This window comes from Belonocnema kinseyi, chromosome 5 (assembly GCF_010883055.1).
Source record: "Belonocnema kinseyi isolate 2016_QV_RU_SX_M_011 chromosome 5, B_treatae_v1, whole genome shotgun sequence".
Classification (NCBI taxonomy): Eukaryota; Metazoa; Arthropoda; class Insecta; order Hymenoptera; family Cynipidae; genus Belonocnema; species Belonocnema kinseyi.
In genome coordinates, this window is record NC_046661.1 from 137,348,017 (window position 1) to 137,363,012 (window position 14,996).

Below are 14,996 nucleotides of genomic sequence, written 5' to 3' on the forward strand. Positions count from 1 at the left end.
TTGGTAAATCTATCTTTTTTAGTTGGAAATTGATGTATTCTGAAAAAAAATTATCTTTTTTGGTAACAAATTTAGCTTTTTTAGTAAAAAATTATTCGTGGGTGAAATTTCAATTACTGGAACGACAGTTTAACCAGGTTTAACTAAAGTTCTAAAAATTAATTCTTATTTTTAGATGCAGCATTATACTGAAATATTCATCTTTTTGTGAAAAATTGATCTTTTTTATTTAAAAAACCTATTTTAAATTGATAATTTAACTGGTATTAGTCATTTTTTTGGTTGAAGATTTTTTATTTTATTTCAAAATTTATCTCCTTGTTTAAATATTCAACTATATTGTTGAAAATTCGTTTTTTTTTCTGTGGAAAAAACTTAATTTTTCAATTGTAAATATAGTTATTGCATTATTTTTTTTTAATTTGTCATTCTTGGTTGAAAATTAACCTTGGGTGATCATTCATTTTTGTTAATTAAAAATTAAACTGCTTGTTAGAAAGTTGAACTTCTGTGTTGAAAATTTATTTTTTTGATTGAAGATTTAATTAGGTTGTTGAAAAGTGATTTTTTGAAATTGATTTTTTCAAATTGATTTTTGTAATGAAAACTTTTCGGTTGGAAATTAATGTCTTTTAGTTGAAAATTCAACTATTTGGTTGAAAATTTAACTTTGTTAGTTAGAAATGAAACAACTTTTTAAAAAAGTATCCTTTTTGGTTAAAAACTCTTTGTTGTTGAAAATTGATTTACTTGTTCGAAAGTTGAAATATTTTGTTAAAAATCCATTTTTTTTCATTAAAAATGTAATTATTATGTCAAAAGCTGATTTCAAAAATTTTAAATGATTTAGTTAACTAAAAAATGTAATTAATTCATTCTTGGTAGAAAATTATTCTTGTTTAGTTAAAAGTTTAACTATTTAGTTAAAAAATTATATTTTTTAGTTGAAAATTCATCAGCTGCGTTAAAATAATGTGTTTTTGGTTGAAACGTTAATTACGTGGTTAAAAATTAATCTACTTGGTAGAGAATGCAACAATTTTTGAAAAAAAAGTTCTTGAAAATTCATTTGTTATGTTGAAGCTTCGTCTTTTCGGGTTAAAAACTCAACAAATCTGGTAGTTAATTCAATTATTTGTTTGTAAATTAATTTTGTCTACTAATGTATTTTTCTGTTGTTAAAAAAATTTTTCTTTTTTGGTCCAAGGTAGCTTTCATGGAAAACTACTTTTGAAAAAATGGTGTTTCTGGTTGAAAATTAAATTTTTTGGTTAATAATGGATTTTAAAAATTGAACATTTTCAGTAAAAAATTTAGGGTTTTAATTGAAAATTTAACTGTTTCGTGGAAAATTGATCTTTTTTAATTAAAAATGATCTATCTTAATTATTTTAGTTGATAATTCATCAATTTGGTTGAAAAATTTAACTATTTGGTTAAATTTAATTTTTTGTTAGAAATTTAACAATTTTTTCAAAATTAATCCTTTTTAGACACACGCCAAATAAATTTGCATAAATTAAAATATTTAAAAAAAAATATTCTCTTAATATGATTCTTTCAGTGGCGCCATGCTTATGCGGGTGAAGGTACTAAACTCTCGAATTTCCCTTGATATTTTAGCGAGCAGATTCAACCGTTGCGCCATCTGCCGGGAACCCTTCGAGACTCCCTAACCCACTCTCAGGGTTATCCACCCCACAGAAATGAACTGCGCCCGACACAACCCCCAACGAGCTACCCCATCGTGCCGCGTGGTTGCGCTCTTCACTCCAGGTTAGTAAAGTCATTTTCTTCTTTATCGACACCAAGAGAGTGAGATATTGATCGAATTGGACTATTTTGTTCGAAATTCGTTCAGTTTTGAAAAAACGTATTTTTGATGGAAAATTAATCTTCTTAGTCAAAAAATAAATTTTGGGTACAGGAAATCTGTATTATCATAGGGGTGGTAAATGACCGATAAATTAATACACTTACCACATTACGTAAAAAATAGATATCTACATTATCGATATAAGGTATCCTTCAAATTCGGAATTTCTCGTTTATCTGAAATTTAAAAATTAAATTTTATCTGTGAAAAAAAACCCTCCCCTTCGTTCCGCTGAGAAACGAACCCAGGTCTTCCGCTTGCCGGTCGGGTGCATTTGGAATACTTGGGTTCGATTCCCTGCGCAGCGGAGCGGAAAGTTATTTTTTTAACAGATAAAATTAATTTGTGAAATAAATTTTTGGGTAAAGATTCAACCATTTTGATAGAAAATTCAATTATTAGGTTGAAAATTAAATTTTTTTGTTTGAAAATTTAACTAGGATACCTACTATAGATAATGAACCTACAGTAGATAATCGATGATTTAAAGTACTAATATATGTGAAATAATTGATTCAATTAATAGTTAGAAGACAGTATATGTTTATAAAATAATATTAGAAATAATTATTTTCAGGATATTTGTGTTTTTAATTAATGATTATTTATTGTAGGTACATTATCTACTGCAGGGTGGTCTCCCCTACTTGGTTCAAAATTGAAATAATTTTTTTTTTTTTTTTTTTGTACTTTTTTTATTCTTTGTGGCAAAAAATGAAATTAATTTGTTGCAAACTGATATTTTGTTAAAAAAATAATTTTTTCAGGAGATTCATCTCTTTCATTCCAAATTGAACTTTGTTAACATTAAATTTTTTGTGATCAAGGAATGGCTTCTTAGCTAAAAATTTAACGATTCGATTTTTCATTGAAAATTGATCATTTTTAGTTGAAATTTCACTTTTTTTTAGAAAATTCCTATTTTTGCATTCCAGATTCTACTGCATTTTTAAAAGTTTGTGCCTGTGGGCTCAAAATTCAACTATTGTGTTAAAAATTAACTTTATTGTTGAAAATGAAACTGATTGTTAAAAAGTGAATAACTATTTTGATAAAAAAATATAATTCTGGGGTTGAAAATGAACTTTTTTTGTTGAGGATTAATATTTTCGAAATCAAAGTTCTTCTATTTGGTTGAAAATTCTACTACTTATTTGAGAATTTTACTATTTGGTTGAAAATTATTTTTTTTTTATGCTGAAAATTCAATGTTCTTGTTAAAAAATTGGTTTATGAATTAAAATTTTTTCTTAGTTGAAAATTATTTTTGTATTTTTAAAATTTAATCTGTTTTGTTTAAGGAGTAAATTGATTGTCGAAAATTGTTCTTTTTGGTTCTAGAAGTCAACTATTTTCATAGATAACTGAATTATTATTGGGTGAAAAATTAACTTTTATTTTGATAATTTATATTCTTGAATTGAAAATTCTACTAGTTGGTTGAAAATTATTTTTTGTGTTCAAAATTCAACAATTTAGCCAAAAAATGTCTTTCTTAACGAAAAAGTCTTTTTTTTTTAAATGTTATCTTTTTTGGTAACATTTGTATCATTTTGGCTTACAAATCCAACTGTTTGGTCGAAAATTAATCTGTTTTTTCAAGGATTGTTAAAAATCTGTCTTTTTGGTTCCAAAATTTTGATAGAAAACTGAATCATTAGGTTAAAAATTAACTTTTTTGTTGACTTTATCTTTCGGGTTGAAAATTCCACTGGTTGGTTGAAAATTAGTTTTTCTGTTAAAAATTCAACATTTTATTTAAAAATCTCTTTCTTAACTAAAAAGTATTTCTTGGTTGGAAATTATTTTTTTTTTGTTTGAAACTGCATTTATTTTGATAAAAATTCCATCTTTTTGGGTCGCAAATCAAAATTTTTGGTTATGAATTAATCTGTTTTGTATAGGATTAAACTGATAGTTAAAATTGATTTTTGTTTTGTTTGGAAAGTCAACTATTAAACAGAAAATTAAATTGTTGGGATAAAAATGAACTTTTTTTTTTTGATAATTCACATTTTTTTATTGAAAATTCTATTATTTGGTTAAAAAAATTTGGTCATTGAAAATTCAACAGTTTAGACCAAAAAATGTCTTTCTTAATGAAATATCTTTCTTGGTTAAAAGTTAGTCTTTTTGTTAAGAAATTGATCTTGTTGGGTTACAAATGCAACTATTTGGTTACAAATTCGTGTCTTTTGTAAAAATGGGTCTTTTTTATTATAAAATTCAACTTTTTTATTTTTAGATGAATGTGTATCCTTTTCAGTTAAAAATTTAACTATTTTGTTAGAATTACATTTTTCGTCGTCAATTCATATTTCTTGATTAAATAATTGTTTTAGCTAAAAATGTAACTCTTTCATTTTTTATTTCAATTTAATATTTTTTGTTAATTTTTTTAAAAATTTTTGGTTAAAAATTCAACTATTTGATGGAAAACTAACTTTTTCGTTGAGAATTTATCTTTTCGGGTTGAAAATGCAACTATTTGGTTTAAAAATTAAATACTTTCTTGAAAATTAATTTTTTTTTTTAGTTAAAAATTCGTTTATTTCTGATTTAAAATATATTTTTTTATTGAAAGTTTATCTTTTTTTTTTAAATTAATCTTTGGGTAGGAAGTAAATCTTGATTAAAAGTCGAATATTAAATTAAATTACAATTTGTTTTGGGAATTAAGATCTTTTTTATTTGCAATATCAAATATTATATATTTTGCTATCAATTTATATATTCTTTGATTAAATCATTGTTTTCGCTGAAAATTTAACCATTCCATTTTTTATTTAAATTTGATATTTTTTGGTAACAGTAAATATTATTTTGTTGAAAATTCAACGCCTTGGTAAAAATTATTTTTTTGTTGTTGTTGAAAATTTATCTATTTGGGTTAAAAATTTAATTATTTTGGTACAAAATTCTAACATTGAAAAAATTTCTCGTTTGAAACTTTAACTCTTTTGATATTAATGAATCTTTTTTATTAAAAAATTCCTCTTTTTTTTAAATTCAACTATTCCATTTTTTTGTTAAAATTTTTTCTTTTTAGGCGGATAATGAATTTTCTTGCCTGAAAATGTATCTTTGTTTAATTTCAATAATTTGTGTAAAAATATAATATTTTCACTTGAAGTGTTAGGAATTTGAAGCTTATCAAATCGAATTTAATATAGTGCCCACCTTAATTTTATCAAAATAATTAATTCCCCTATTTTTGTGAATAATCTCCTTATTTTCCCTGTTTTAAGAGTATTTTGTACTGTGAAATCTTTTATCGAAACAGTAGAAAAAAGTTTTTTTTTTTTACTTTTTCCAAAATGTCAAGGAAGGTTGCTAGAGAATGTTCCTACCTTATCCAGCCGAGCGAGATCTACTTTGTTCCTAATGGAAGGGGGAGAGGGTGATATAGAGTGGGTGTCTTCGCACTTTTTTACGAGGGTGGATTTAGCTCGATTTATTATGTCTCGCTTTCTAAGAAGTAACGACTGCAGTAACACCTCAACCCTGTAACCTTATACAACCTATTTTTACGACCTACTTCGAAAAGCTTCCCCTGGGGCAACTGCAATCAAATATTATATCATCTATTAAAACTTTACACCAAATCCTATAAAATCAAAATATGTGTTCTCTACATACACGCTCATCATTCTAAACTTTCCAGAGTTCGCAAAAAAGATAGAAAAAAAAAGTTTCCGCGCGCCTAAAAAAAAAAAAGATTTCGTGGCTATTAAAACTTTAATTAATTTGTTTGAACTACTCTATACTATCCTACTCCTATTTTTTCTCCCACTCTGCCCCTCGTCTCCCTAGATTCCCCTCTTACCCCTCCACTCACTTCACCATTGGCCTCCTCCTTCAGGATCTTCCCCTACTACCCCCGCTACTCGCTTCCGAAGCTAAAAATCCACTTCCCTAACTTCCCTTCTCCAGCTCTCGTTTCTAATTATTTCTCCTCACGTACGCTCACTTTTTCTACTTTCCGTTCATAATTTTCCTTCACTTCCGTTACTTCTTTACCACTTATTTCCCTTAACTTTAGCTTCTTAGCTTCTTCCTCCTTTACTATCTCCTCTTGTCGCTTCTCCAGCTAAAAATCCACTTCCTTAACTTCCCTTCTCCAGCCCTCCTTTCTAATTGTTTCCCCTCATTTACACTCACTTTCCATACTTTTCCTTCATAATTTTCCCTCTACTTCTTCACCACTTATTTTCCTTAACTTCAACTACTCCGCTTCATCCTCCTCTACTACCCCCCTCTCCTCGCTTCTAGAACTAAATATCCACTTCCCCAATTTCCCTTTCCGAACCCTCATTTCTAACTATTTCCCCTCAATTTCACTCGCTTGTTCTAATTTCCCTTTAGAATTACCTCTCACTTTCTCTACTTCTTCACTACTTATTTCCCTTAGCTTTACCTACCCATTCTTCCTCCTCTACTATTTCCTCTCCTCGCTTCTCAAGCTAAAAATCCACTTTGGCATCTTCCCTTCACCAGTCCTTGATTTTAATTACTTCTCCTCACTTACACTCAATTTTTCACTTTTCCTTTAGAATTTTCCTTCATTTATTCTACTTTTTCACCACTTATTTTCCTTAAATTCTCCTACCTTCTCTCCCTTCCTTTAACCTGACTACACTTTCTCCCACTTCCTTAATTTCCCTTAATTTCCTCTCACTTCCCCTACTTTACGACCCCTAATTTTTTCCCACTTTCCTTAATTCCCCACTCCTGATCTTTTCTCACTTCCCCTACGCCTACGTTTCCTCCCCTTATTTTCCCTCACTTCCTCTCCACTCACTTCTCATTCAATCTCTTCTCCTACTTCCTCCTCTCCTAATTTACCCGTTATTTATTATTCCTACTTTCCCTCCCTGAATTTCCCCTCACTTCCCCTCCGTGGAAAAAAGTGAAGTGTAATAGTTGAATTTTCAAACAAAAACAGATGACTTTTCAAATCATTAGTAGAATTTTCGAATAAAAGAAAATTATTAATTAGATAGATAAATTCTCAAGCAGATAATTGAATTGTCAACTAAAAAAAAAATTTTAACTAAAAATGATATAGTTGAATTTCCACTTAAAAAACTAATTTGTGACCAGAAATAAACGAATTTTTAACCAAATATCTACATTTTCAACCAAAAATAAAAAAATTTTAAATAAAGTAGGTCAACTGATTTAACTACATAGTAGAATTCCAAAAAAAAGAAGATATTTTTAGAACCAAAAATGGACTCCTGAAATGTTTAGTTTCAAATATTAATTTGCGACCAAAAAAAACGGGTTTTCAGCAAAATATCTACATTTTCAACAAAACAAAAAAAAACGAATTTTCTACCAAAAAACGATTTGAGAAAAAGTTAACTGTACAAAGAAAGAAAATTTGTTAACGTTATCGGTGAATCTGCAACCAAAAACGTGAATTTTGAACAACAAGACTAATTTTTCAACTCAAGCGATTAATGTTCAATCCAAAAAGTTAATTAACTACCAAAAAGTTGAATTTTTAACAAAGTACATCAGTTTTCAACAAATTGTTGACGTCTGAAACCAAAAAAATGAATTTTTAACAAAAAAGTTAAATTTGCAACTAGAAACTTTTATTTTAAATAAAAAAGTTTAATTTCTACGAAATAATTAAATTTTTATTTGAAAACATATTTAATTTTTAGACAAATGCTTGAATTTTCAACAAAAAATATGAATTTTTGACAAAAAAGTTTATTTTCAATGACATAATTTAATTTTTACCAAATTTTTGAATTTGCATGCCAAAAAGACGATGTTTCTAAAAAAAACAGTCCAATTTTCAACCCAAAAATATGAATTTTTAATAAAAATGGTAAATTAAAAAAAAAGATATTTGTAAAAAGTAGCTTAGCTTTAAACTTTTGTAGCTAAGTTTTTAACCAAACAGTTGCATTTTCAACAAAAGAGGATAAACTTCCATCCAAGAAGCTTACTTTTGACCGAAAAGACTAATTTGTCATAAAGCACTTGAATTTTTGGCCAAAAAGTATAATTTTTAACTAGAAAATATACATTTTTAATTAAAAATATTAATTTTTATGGGAAATTGGTATAGTTACATTTTCATTTAAAAAACTTATCTGAAAAAAAAGAATTTTCAATAAAACAGTTCAATTTTCAACCGTAGATAATTATGAGTTTTCAACTAAAATTATGAATCTTCAAAAAGGAAAGAAATTTTGTAATAAAAGAGTTTAACATTTAACCCTAAAGGTTATTTTTTAACCACGAATAAGATTAATTTTCTAAAAATGGAATAGTTAAATTTTTAACTAATGAGATGAATCTTCAACCAAAGAATTTAAGTTTCAACAAAGTAGTTCAACTTTCAACCAGGTGGTGAATTTTTCATCAAAAATTTAAAAAAATTTTAAAATCAAATTTTTTTGTTAATAAATTTTTTTATGGAATTTCTATGAAAAGCCCCTTATTATCATGCATAACATTAAAGCGGTTGTGGTAAAAAAATTTTGTAAGTATTCTAAAACTTGGAAAAATTTAGAAGCCTCTAGAAAAAACCCCTAAAAAAGCAAGGACGGAAATTCAAATTAAAAAACTCTTAAACCCTATCATGGGTATTAGCAGTAAAGGACTATTATTTAATCACTCGGTATCTACTTCGCCAGTACATTAAATTTGTGGATGCGCTTACACTTCACACTCGTCCTGGCAATTCGTGAAATGGGCTGCACTTTGCTCATTGGAAAAAGCAAGTACTTGGAATTCTATAGCTTTAGTACTCTTTCATTCATTAACTCCGATTGCATGCATCCACGTGGAAAAAGCATTATCACTGAAATAATAAATCCTAAAAACTACTCCTTTCTCTAAAAGAAAGGAAATAATAATAATAATAATCCTAAACAACTCAAAGACAGAAAATAATCAATCCTAACCTACGAAAATACAAGAAATAATTCTCAAAGGCAAGAAATAATAATCTTAAACTACTCAAAGACAAGAAATAGTAAATCTAAAACTACTCCTTTCTCTCAAGGATAGAAGATAATAAATCCTGAACTACTTCTCTTTTCCTGAAGACATAAAATAATCAATACTAAATTACTCAAAGATAATAAATCCTAAACTACTCCGTTTCTCTTTAAGAAATAAAATGAAAAAATACTAAACTACACAAAGGAAAAATCGAAACTACTTAAAGAATAAAAAATAATCCTAAATTACATTAAGACAGGAAATAATTAATCCTAAACTGCTCAAAGACAAAAAAATAATAAATCTTAACTACTCAAATTCAAGAAATAATCAATTTTAGACTGCTCGGAGACAAGAAATAATCAATCTTAAACTACTCCGTTTCTCTTGAAGACATTAAATGAAAAAATACTAAACTACTCAATGATAAGGAATAATAAATTCTAAATTACTCCTATTCTCTCAAAGACAGGAAATAATAAAATCTAAACTACTTGACGACAAGAAATAATCCTAAACTACATTAAAACAGAAAATAATTCATCCTAAACTACTTAAAGGCAAAGCATAATAAATCGTAACTACTCAAAACGAGAAATAATCATTTCTAAACTACTCGGAGACAAGAAATAATCAATCTTAAACTGCTCTTTTCTCTCAAGGATGGGAGATAATAAATCCTAAACTACTCCTTTTCTCTCAAAGACAGGAAATAATAAAATCTAAACTACTCAAAGACCAAAAATAATAAATCCTAAACAACTCCTTTTCTCTTGAAGGCAGAAAATAATAAATAGTAAACTACTTCAAGATAACAAATAGTAAGTCCTAAACTACTCCTTTTCTCTTGAAGACAGAAAATAATAAATACCAAACTACTCCAAGATAAGAAATAAGTCCTAAACTACTCTTTTCTTTCAACGGCAAGAAATAATAAATCCTAAACTACTCAAAGACCAGAAACAGTAAATCTTAAAATACTCCTTTCTCTCAAGGATAGGAGATAATAAGTCCTAAACTGCTCCTCTTCTCTTGTGGGCATAAAATAATAAATACTAAATTACTCAAAGATGATAAATAATGAATCTTAAACTACTCCTTTCTCCCAGGGAAAGAAAATAATAAATCATAAACTACTCAAAGATAAAAAAATAAATCCTAAACTACAGCTTTTCGCTTGAAGAAAGAAAATAATAAATATCAAACAACTCCAAGATAAGAAATAATAATTCCTAAACTACTCCTTTCTCTCAAAGGCAAGAAATAATAAATCCTAAACCACTCAAAGACCAGAAACAGTAAATCTTCAATTACTCCTTTCTCTCAAGGATAGGAGATAATGAATCCTAAACTACTCCTCTTCCCTTGAAGACATAAAATAATAAATACTAAATTACTCAAAGATAATAAATAATAAAAGTTAAACTACTCCTTTTCTCTTGAAGACGTAAAGTAAAAATACTAAAATACTCAAAGATAAGAAATAATAAATCCTAACCTACGCAAATACAAGAAATAATTCTCAAAGGCAAGAAATAATAATCCTAAACTACTCAAAGACAAGAAATAGTAAATCTAAAACTACTCCTTTCTCTCAATTATAGAAGATAATAAATCCTGAACTACTTCTCTTTTCCTGAAGACATAAAATAATCAATACTAAATTACTCAAAGATAATAAATCCTAAACTACTCCGTTTCTCTTTAAGAAATAAAATGAAAAAGTACTAAACTACACAAAGGAAGAATCGAAACTACTAAAAGACAAAAAAAAATCCTAAATTACATGAAGAAGGAAATAATTAATCCTAAACTGCTCAAAGACAAAAAAATAATAAATCTTAACTACTCAAATTCAAGAAATAATCAATTTTAAACTCCTCGGAGACAAGAAATAATAAATCTTAAACTACTCCTTTTCTCTTGAAGACGTAAAGTAAAAAATACTAACCTACTCAAAGATAAGAAATAATAAATTCTTAACTCTTTCTTTCAATCAAATAAGGTAAATAATAAATTCTAAACTACTCAAGGATAAGAAATAATAAATCCTAAACTACTCCGTTTCTCTTTAAGAAATAAAATGAAAAATACCAAACTACTCAAATATAAAATAATGAAATATAAACTACTTAAAGACAAGAAATTATCCTAAACTACATTAAGACAGGAAATAATTAATCCTAAACTACTCAAAGAGAAAAAATAATAAATCTCAACTACTCACAACAAGAAATAATCATTTCTAAACTACTCGGAGACAAGAAATAATCAATCTTAAACTACTCCTTTCTCCCAGGGAAAGAAAATAATAAATCATAAACTACTCAAAGATCAAACATAATAAATCCTAAGCTACAGCTTTTCGTTTGAAGAAAGAAAATAATAAATATCAAACAACTCCTAGATAAGAAATAATAATTCCTAAACTACTCCTTTCTCTCAAGGGCAAGAAATAATAAATCCTAAACCACTCAAAGACCAGAAACAGTAAATCTTAAATGATTCCTTTCTCTCAAGGATAGGAGATAATGAATCCTAAACTACTCCTCTTCTCTTGAAGACATAAAATAATAAATACTAAATTACTCAAAGATAATAAATAATAAAAGTGAAACTACTCCTTTTCTCTTGAATACGTAAAGTAAAAATACTAAAATACTCAAAGATAAGAAATAATAAATTCTTATCTACGTCTTTCAATCAAATACAGTAAATAATAAATACTGAAACTACTGAAGGATAAGAAATAATAAATCCTAAACTACTTCTCTTCTCTCAATGATAGGAGATAATAAATCCTAAATTACACAAAGACCAAAAGTAGTAAATCCTAAACTGCTCCTTTTCGCTTGAAGGCAGAAAATAATAAATATTAAACTACTCATAGATAAGAAATAATAAATCCCAAACTACTCAAAGACCAGAAATAGTAAATCCTAAACTACTCCTTTTCTCTTAAAGGCAGAAAATAATAAATAGTAAACTACATCAAGATAAGAAATAGTAAGTCCTAAACTACTTCTTTTCTCTTAAAGACAGAAAATAATAGATAGTGAACTACACCAAGATAAGTAATAGTAAGTCCTAAACTACTCCTTTTCTCTTAAAGGCAGAAAATAATAAATAGTAAACTACATCAAGATAAGAAATAGTAAGTCCTAAACTACTCCTTTTCTCTTAAAGACAGAAAATAATAAATAGTAAACTACTCCACGATAAGAAATAGTAAGTCCTAAACTACATAAAGACAGGTAATAATAACTCCTAAACTACTCAAATAAAAGAAGTAATAAATTCTAAACTAATACAAGACAAGATATAATAAATCCTAATCTACTGTAATGCAAGAAGTAATAAATCCTAAACTGTTAAAAAAAAAAAAATCCTGAACTACCTAAGACAGGAAATAATAAATCCTAATCTACTAAAAGACAAGATCTAAAATACTCAAAGATAATAAATAATAAATGCTAAACTACTCCTTTTCTCGCAAAGATAGGAAATAATTAATCCTAAATTACTCAATTACAGGAAATAGTAAATCCTAAAGTACTCTTTTCTTTTGAAGACAGAAAATAATAAATCCTAAACTATTTCTTTTCTCTCAAAGTCAGGAAATAAACTATAGGGTACCAAAAAACCCCATAAATGAAAAAATAGATTTTGCGAGATTTAGACGCAATTATAATTTTTTTGCTGTTTATTTAATGAAAATTGTTTTTTATATATAAAACATCCCTTTATACTGATAATTAGATGTTTAAATAAATTGTTTAAAGAATTTATTATTACTGTTAATACTATTCTCTCAGAATAATGCTGGAAAATTACAGTTTAAAAAAAATTGCACTTTTAGTCCAATTTTCAGTTAAAATTAGTTGAATAATTAATTATAGTCAAAAAAATTAATTTTTAAAGCATTTTATTATTATTAAAAATATTTTATTTGAATAATGCTAGGTAGATGCGTTTTTTTCTGAAATTTCTTGTCCAAAATTTCTTTTTTCGCTTTTCAATAATTCAGAAAAAACGCATCTTTCTAGCTTATTTAAAGGGAATGTCATTAACAATAATATTAAATGATAGACTAATGATAATGACTTTTCTGAAGAAAAGACGAATTTTCTAAACAAAATTATTTAAACAAATTCCATTTGTTTAAATAATTGAAAATTAATTAACCAATGTTAAAAATATTCCACTAGACCAACGTAAATAATTTTAAGTACAAAAAGACGAAAATACGGTGCTCAAAATGTCTACAAATTGCTAGAAATTTTTGGACATTTTCGGTCATTTATGGTAATTTTAAAGGAAAATATGACAAATTATCTCAAATAACCCAATATTTAATTATATTTTTCTATAAATTTTCGGAAATTTATGACGTTATTGGTAATTTATGACAGCTTCCCATAAATTGCCTAATACTTAATTAAAAAATTTTTCGATCATTTATGTTAATTTTACAGGTAAATATGGTAAATTACCATAAATTATCCAGAATTCAATTTAAAACATTTTTTATGAATTTCCGGAAATTTATGGTAACTCACTATAAATTTCCCAAAATTCAATATAAAATGTCTTTAAATTTCCGAAAATTTATGGAAATTTGCGGTCATTTATGGTAATTTTACGGATATATATGGTAAAATTACCATAAATTATCCAGAATTCAATTTTAAACATTTTTATAAATTTCCGGAAAATTATAAAATTTATGGTAACTTAACATAAAATTTCTAAAATTAATTAAAAACTGTCTAAATTTTCGGAAATTTATGGAAACTATCGGTCATTTATGGAAATTTTATATCATTTGTGGTAATTTTACAGGTAAATATGGTAATTTGCCATAAATGACCAAAAATTGAATTTTATACATTTTTATAAATTTCGGGTAAGTTTGGTAATTTGTAGTACTTAAGGTAATAAATTTAAATTTTTGGTAATTTATGGTAATTTGAACAATTATGTATTATAACTTTCCATAAATTACTGCAAAATTGTACTATCTGCAACCAAAATTTCGTTACAGTTTTTACGGTGAGTGGGCTGATTATCATAAAATGCGAGCTCATAGGTTTCGAAAAGGGCTGAAATCATGCATGTGTCATAAAAAATGATTTGGACCCATTCATTTCACATGGGAAACTTAAAGTCAAAATCGGCACCTGTTAACATTCGAATTTAACCCTTAAAGGGAACACTGCCATAAAATTACATAAAGAGCATACTGGGTGTTTAACACCCAAGGGTATTCAAATGTGTGCTGTGCCGACGGTATTGGATGGTTTTTTACAAGAAAAAAAATTAATGATTTTTAATCTATCTATTTTAAGGTGGAAAAGGTTTCATAACATTTTTTGAAAATTAAAGTAGTTAAAAAAAATCGTTTTTGCGAAAAAATTAAAAAATGACTTCTTTCACTCTAAAATTCATAACTTTTTAAGTTTTTGATATTTTTACTTAAAATTTTACCTGAATACTTCCTAGATATGGCGTATCTAGGTTCGTTCCAAAGAAGGTATTTATTCTGAAAAATAAATGCTTCAATTCAATGAATAATGAAACACTATACTTTGCGTGATTAAACTATTTTATTGATCTTAAACTGCGTATAAAAATTATAAAAATCAAAATTATGTGAAAATAATATAGAAAATTAGGTTTTCATGTCATTTTTTAATCTGGCGTCATATGTTCCATTTTCTAGAATTTAGTACGTTTTGTTAAAGCGCAAATAAGTCGCTGGGTCTATTAGACACAGTATGCCCTTTAAGGGTTAAACAAAACAAAAAGTTTGGAATTTCTTTTCACGGATTTGGATTGAAATGTCAGGGGGGAGGGGTCGTTTCCCTCTAAAAAAAGTCTTTTTGAGCCACCCTAGTGAAAAAGCTTGATAATATTTCTAAAGCGAAAGTGAATTTTTTTTTCAAGATAGTGGCATCACTCAAAAAGCAGCAACAATGGCTTGAGTCCTAACCTAGTAAAAGATTGACCGGCAACATTATTTCACTCATTCATTTGACTAATTCTGATTTAAAATGCACTAAATTCCTGATGAGGGGGAATGTGTCCAACTCCAACCATCCAGGGCCGAGTAGGTAGTTGCGCCAGGTATTCTATAGCAAGGGGGGGGGGG

The 14,996-nt window shown here is 27.0% G+C and overlaps 1 protein-coding gene across 1 annotated transcript in view; it reads left to right on the forward strand.

Moving 5' to 3' along the window:
- Nucleotides 1–1,718: 1,718 nt before the first annotated feature.
- The window catches only part of LOC117172367, a 504,467-nt gene continuing 491,189 nt past the window's right edge, over nucleotides 1,719–14,996 (forward strand). The window contains exon 1 of the mRNA XM_033360222.1: nucleotides 1,719–1,776. The gene's annotated coding sequence lies outside the window, so the exon portion shown is untranslated. The remainder of the gene's footprint in view (nucleotides 1,777–14,996) is intronic.